The following is a 6748-nucleotide window of genomic DNA, read 5'->3' on the forward strand; positions in this document are numbered from 1 at the left end:
TGCCAGAAGATGAAAACATTGGGAACAGCACAAGAATATCGTCAGGTATAGTGCCAGAAGATGAGCCCTTCAGGTTGGAAGGCATTCACAATAGGACTAAGGACTAGCTTCTTCCTCAAAGTCGCTTCCACAAAGACTGTGATGACATGAATGGAGTAAAGCTTTCAGGACCTTCATTTGCTGATGGAGCACATCTCAAAATGTGGAGAAACAGTTGTAAACATCCATTAACAATCAGAATATGGAATGCATAAATTATGAATCTAGGAAAAATGGAAATTTTCAATAATGAAATAGAACATAAGGATCGATATCCTAGGCATTAATTATCTGAAATGGACTGGTATTGGACATTTTGAATCTGATAATCATAAGGTTTACTATATTAGGGATGAAATTTTTAAGAGGAATGGCACAGCATTCATCATCAAAAAAACATTTCAAGATCTATCTTGAAGCAGAACACTGTCTGTGATAAGATAATATTCATACACCTACAAGGAAGGCCAGTAAATACCGCTCTTATTCTAGGGTGCACAAGAATTTCTAGGCTGCACAAGGATCCCTAATACAGATCCCACCATCATCATTTTTTTCATCCTAGACATTTCTCTATCCACTGGATCTTTCCTGACTCACTCATCATCTCATTCTTGGTCCTGCTCTTCTGCCAGACAATTAGCTAATTGTGCTCTTGAAATGGTTTATTATTTCTCTCAGGTAACATGGTTGCATTTTATTACTTTTGTATTTTATTATTTTTAAAAACATTTTTTCAAGACTTTAAATCTTTTTTATTGAATACACATGATCATGGATGATACATAAATTTCAATCCCATCTATAATTTTATTTGATACCATTAATTCATTCAAATTAGATATATTGCATAAGATGTGCCAACAACCATTTTTATTACCAAATGAATTTTTTAACTGCTTGGGTGACCATTTAATGGTGAATTCCAGGTTCTTAACATAGTAACTGTCAGTTCAACTATACCATGGTTTCTGAAAATGGCTTCTCTGCCCCCAAGCAGTCCTCTAAGGTTATATACGTAAATTAAATGGAATCTGACATCATCCTGAAGGAATTCTAAACTTCACACTGTGGGGTAGTTTATCAAGATGGCTTCAGAGTAGACTAACTTTACATAGCACATTTAAAAAAAAAAAAAGACATTTATTCAGCATCATGATCAGAATATTACATTTAGCAATCAGCAGCATGGGTACAGAAAAAAGAGAAATCTACATTAAAACCCTTTGCTGGAATGCTTTACACTTTCCACAGAACAGAAATTAAAATAACCTGTTACGCAACTAGTCACAAATACAGTCCTTGAGGGTTTTTTTTGCCCATACACATGAATATTATCTAAAACATGTCTTCTTTGTAGCAGCTAGGCCCTGCCACCATGTGCTTGGCTGAGTTCACAAATCTGTTGTAACCTGTTGCTTCCCTGTCACTTGTCTGGCTCTCCTTTCCTGCTAAGCTTCATTTCCTGGTATCATTAAAAGCTCTGCCTCTCCCATAGTTACTACTGCTGTTTGAGCCACCATAGCCACCTTGGTTTCGAAGTTTGGCAAAATATTGACCTCCTCTACCATAAGGGCCAGAGCTTCTGCCTCCAAAATTACCTTCCTTCATGGGTCCAAAATTTGAAGATTGATTTTTGTAATTGCCAAAACCATGGTAGCTTTCACCACCTCCAAAATTGCTTCCATCATTACCAAACCATTATAAACATCTCCACTGCCTCCATCTCCACCACTACAGCTGCCTTCAAAGCCACCTCATCCACTGAAGTTTCCTCCATGACCAAAATTGTCATTCCCACCCAAACCACCTCCACGGCCACCACCGAAGTTTCCAGAACCACTTCGACCTCTTTGACTGGAGGAGGCACTGGCCATCTCTTGCTTTGACAGGGCTTTTCGTACTTCACGGTTGTGGTCATTCACAGTATGGTACTTCTGGGTAACAATCTTATCTACAGAGTCATGGTCATCAAAGATTACAAACGCAAAGCCCCTCTTCTTGACACTGCCTCTGTCTGTCATGATTTCAATCATTTCAATCTTACCATACTGCTCAAAATAATCTCTTAGGTGATGCTCATTGGTGTCTTTTTTAATGCCACCAACAAAAATCTTTTTCACAGTTAAGTGAGCACCTGGTCTTTGAGAGTCTTCTCATGAAACGGCCCTCTTTGTTTCCACCACTCTTCCATCCACCATGTGTGGCCTTGCATTCATGGCTGCATCCACCTGAAGAGTTTCCACAGCTGTTCCAGCTCTTTAGGAGACTCTGACTTAGACATGATGGCAGTGAGGGGAAAAAAGACTAACGATGCTTCCTCCGCACCGTCCACAGGCAGAAAGCTAAAGGCATTTTATTGTGGTGAAATGTATACAAGAAAAGTTTGCAATGACGCAACCATATTAATTCTTCTACAGTCTTTAAGACAGTACAACTGGTCAAACCTTCAAAGTGCATATATATTTTATCAGATGTATAGAATTACACAGGTTTGAGGAATGCAGTTTGTAATTGTTATCTTTTGGATGGTAGTGTACATTTTGCATTTAACAAGGACCATCTTTAGAGTCGCTTGTTGTTGTTATGTACTGTGGAGTCGGTTCCGACTCATAGTGACCCTGGACAGGGTTTCCGAGGCTGTAAATCTTTACGGGAGCAGAAAGCCTCATCTTTCTCCCACAGAACAGCTGGTAGTTTCAAACTGCTGATCCTGAGGTTAGCAGCCCGATTTGTAACCACTACACTACCAGAGCTCCTTAGAGTCTCTAAGGTTCTCTTAATGTAAAGGTTCACAATAAGGGTAATTTTGCCCCCAGAGGGAATTTGGTAATTTTTGCAGACATTTTTGTTTGTCATAACTGGGAGGAACCAGGGAATACTATTGGTATTTTGTGTTTAGGAGCCAAGGATGCTGTATAAGCATCTTACAATGGACAGGATTATTGTTGTTGTTAAGTGCTGTTGAGTCGGTTCCGACCCATAGCAACCCTGTAGAGGGTTTCCAAGGAGCAGCTGGTGAGCTTGAACTGCCAACCTTGCAGTTCAAATGGCTTTGCAGTCTGGCACATTGACCCACAGCGCCACACCAGGATAGTTTACACAAAAAGAATTACCCAGCCCACATTGTTATTAGTGTCAATACTGAGTAATCCTGGCTTAAAAGAATGGTTCAAATCACAGAGATATAAGACCCAATGTCAGACAAGCAAAAGGAAGTATTTTTATGTAACTGGGGTTTATGGCATTCTTGAATTCACACTAATCTAAGCCTAGTGTACCTGCCTTCTACAATGCCATAGCCTAGAATCTACTTTTGTTACTTTTGATAAGAAAACATAGTCTTTGACATTCTTGGTAGCACCATCACATTTCCACCCTCAGTGAATGCCAAGAGTCATCCCAAATATTAACAATATCATAACACAATTGCTTCTGAAACTGTGTTCCCTCAGAAACACACTGACACAAACCCTTTTGTAGCTCCTCGTGCTAGGATGCAGGACCAACATCTGCCTCGTGCTGCAGCCAGTTATCAGATTTTGTGTCTAAGTTGCTGTTTTTCTGAGCACATGCCATATGAAACCCATCTATGTCATAAGAAATATCATGATGTGTGCCTATTGAATAAGCAAAAAAGTATAATATTCCAATATCCTTAATAGATTTGGCCCCAAAACTGTAAGATTATGTATTTTGCAAATATATTCACATGAAAACTGTAAGTCGTTTCTTGACCCTGAGCTGATGGTGCACATTTACACTTCAAACCTGTGGCAAAAACCTGACAGCACCATTTCATGTTTACATGAAAATGGACTTCAAAGACTGCACTGTGTTTCTTTTCATTTGATGGCCACAGATTTCCAACAGAACATGATTATAACTCTGATTATCTACGCTGATTGTCATGGCAGTTTCATCTAAAGCTTTTTTAGAATTTAGTAATTGTCTTTTGTTGACCAGGATAATAGTGCGGAGAGCTTGCAGCACACGTGAAACAGCAGTGCACAATACCTGCCAATAAGTGGCCAGTGTAATTCAAACACAGACTAAGCCCACTGGACTTTTGTCATGAAATAAACTCTGAACAGAAGAATAAAATATCATCAATGGCTGGATGTGCATTGTTACTTTGAAGCTTTTCCCGACTACTACCACCATCAGGCTAGAGTGGACGCTAACACCCACTACTTTACATAATTATTGGATTATTTTTTCTCATTATTTAGCATTCAGAATACTCAGAACATCACCCCACTTGATGTTATAATTAGTTATCTGATAAACCTTCTGGGAAATGAATGGTTCCTCTTTTGTAGTAATAGAGGTATGAAAATAGGGTACAGAAGGCAGAGGAAACAATTTGGTGCCAGGAAATGAAGTTGTATTTGAATATCAGTTATAGATTTAATAAACCATGTTTCTCAAATTTGCTTTAAAATTATGAAATTAATAATAAGACACTACCACCAAATATGTTTATTGCCATTTTAGATTTGGAGTCCATTAAGGATTCCATTATTAAATATAAAAATGTTCTGTGGGATGAGCACATGCAAGTAAATAAGCCTATATTCTTTTGGATCATAATGAACAGATTTATTTACTTTTTTGTAATTTATTGAATACTTTTTATAAGGTCATACAGTATTTATTGAATACTTTTTATAAGGTCATACAGGTACATAAGGGCAGAAACTAGATTCCAAATATTTAAGAAAAATGAGTTTAATTTTTAGAGAACTGTTGTTACTGATCTCTGAGCACTTCAATGAGAAGGATCATAAAGACATCTAAGAACTCAAATTTATCAGTTATTTGGCTTCCAAGTTGTATTCATACTGTTTCAAGGTCTCCTTTTATGATCTTAAAAAATCCTACCTGCTCCCAGTTTTTATCATGCCATTTACATGTTCAAGAAAACTTAATGGCCCTCTATCCTTACAAGATAATAGATTAATTGGCTCAGTTAATTTTAAGTCTCCTTCAGTCTGGCCCTGATAAGCCCCTTCCTGCTCAGCGTCAACTATTCCACCATTTGAAGTGCTCTGAACGATTCATCACAGTGCTGTTGTTGGGTACCATCGAGTGGATTCTTACTCATGGTGACATAGTGTGTTACAGAGTAGAACTGCCCCATGGGGTTGTCTGAGCTGTACTCTATACCGAAGCAGGTCACCAAGTCTTTTTCCAGTGCAGTGTAGCTGGTTGAGTCAAACAACTAACCTTTCAGTTAACAGTTAGCTATCACCATTATTCCACCAGGAGTCCTTCAATCCAGTGTGATGATATTGGTGTTGTGTGCCGTCAAGTGTATTCTGACTCATAGCAACAGTTTATGACAGAATAGAACTGCACCATGGAGTTGCCTAGGCTGTAATCCTTAAGGAAACAGATCACTTGGTCTTTTCTCCTGCAGAGAAAAAGTTAAGCCATAGACTTTTTTGTTAGCAGCCAAGCACTTAACAATTGTACCACCAGGGCTCCTTCAATCCGGAATACACCATACATATTTTAGCATGAGGACTTCTCCAATACTAACAATTGCAGCAGTACATTGACTGGAAACTGTCAGAAATTCAAGTCAGATTCAGAAGAGGACATGGAACTAGGTATATACTTGTGGATATCAGATGGATCTTGGCTAAAAGCCGAGAATACCAAAAGGTATTTACTTGTGCTTTATTGATTATGCAAAGGCTTTCAACTGTAGAACATGACAAACTATAGATAACATTGCAAAGAATGGATATTCCAGAATACTTCATTGTACTCATGAGGAACCTGTATAGTGACCAAGAAGCAGTTGTTAGACCAGAACAAGGGGATAATGAATAGTTTAAAATCAGGAAAGGCGTGTGCCAGGGTTGTATCCTTTCACCATAGTCATTCAATCTGTATGCTGAGAAAATAATCTGAGAAGCTGGATATGAAGAAGAATGTGGCATCAGGATTACACATGCAATATGCAGATAATACAACCTTGCTTGCTGGAAGCAAAGAGGAGTTAAAATACTTATGATGAAGATCAAAGACTACAGCCTTTGTTTGAGTTGCACCTCAATGTAAAGAAAGCAAAAATCCTCACACTGGACAAAAAAATAACATCAAGATATATGGGGTAAAGATTGATGTTGTCAAAGACATCTTTTTGCTTGAATCCATTATCAGTACTCATGGAAACAGTAGTTAAGAAGTCAAATGATATAGTGCATTAGGCACTATATAGAATCTGTTGCAAAAGACCTCTTTAAAGTGTTCAAGAGCAAAGATAATTAGTTTCAGGACTAAGGTACAACTGACCGAAGCCATGGCATTTTTAACTGCCTCAAATGTATATAAAAGTTAGACAATGAATAAAGAAGACCATAGAAGAATCAATGCATTTGAATTACGGTGTTGGAAAAGAATATTCCAAGTTCCACAGACTGCCAGAGAATGGAGTTACCACATGGGTACCATGTTTGAATTGGATTTAATGACAACTAACAGCTGCAACAATATTCACATAAGACCTAGTAGATGATGCAGCAGCATGAATAATGATGTAATAAACACTAAATACAAGTAATAAAGAAATCATTGTTTATTTATGTTGTTTGTTTTTAGGTGCCATCGAGTCGGTACTGATCCATAGTGACCTTATGCACAGCAGAATGAAACACTGCCCAATCCTGGGCCAACCTCACTACTGTTGCCACACTTG

The 6748-nt window shown here is 38.1% G+C and overlaps 1 pseudogene; it reads right to left on the bottom strand.

Annotated features, from left to right (window-relative positions):
* Nucleotides 1-1497: 1497 nt before the first annotated feature.
* LOC102841609 overlaps nt 1498-6748 on the bottom strand; it is a 142095-nt pseudogene continuing 136844 nt past the window's right edge.

Source organism: Chrysochloris asiatica, unplaced genomic scaffold (genome assembly GCF_000296735.1).
Source record: "Chrysochloris asiatica unplaced genomic scaffold, ChrAsi1.0 scaffold00084, whole genome shotgun sequence".
In the NCBI taxonomy this organism is placed as follows: Eukaryota; Metazoa; Chordata; class Mammalia; order Afrosoricida; family Chrysochloridae; genus Chrysochloris; species Chrysochloris asiatica.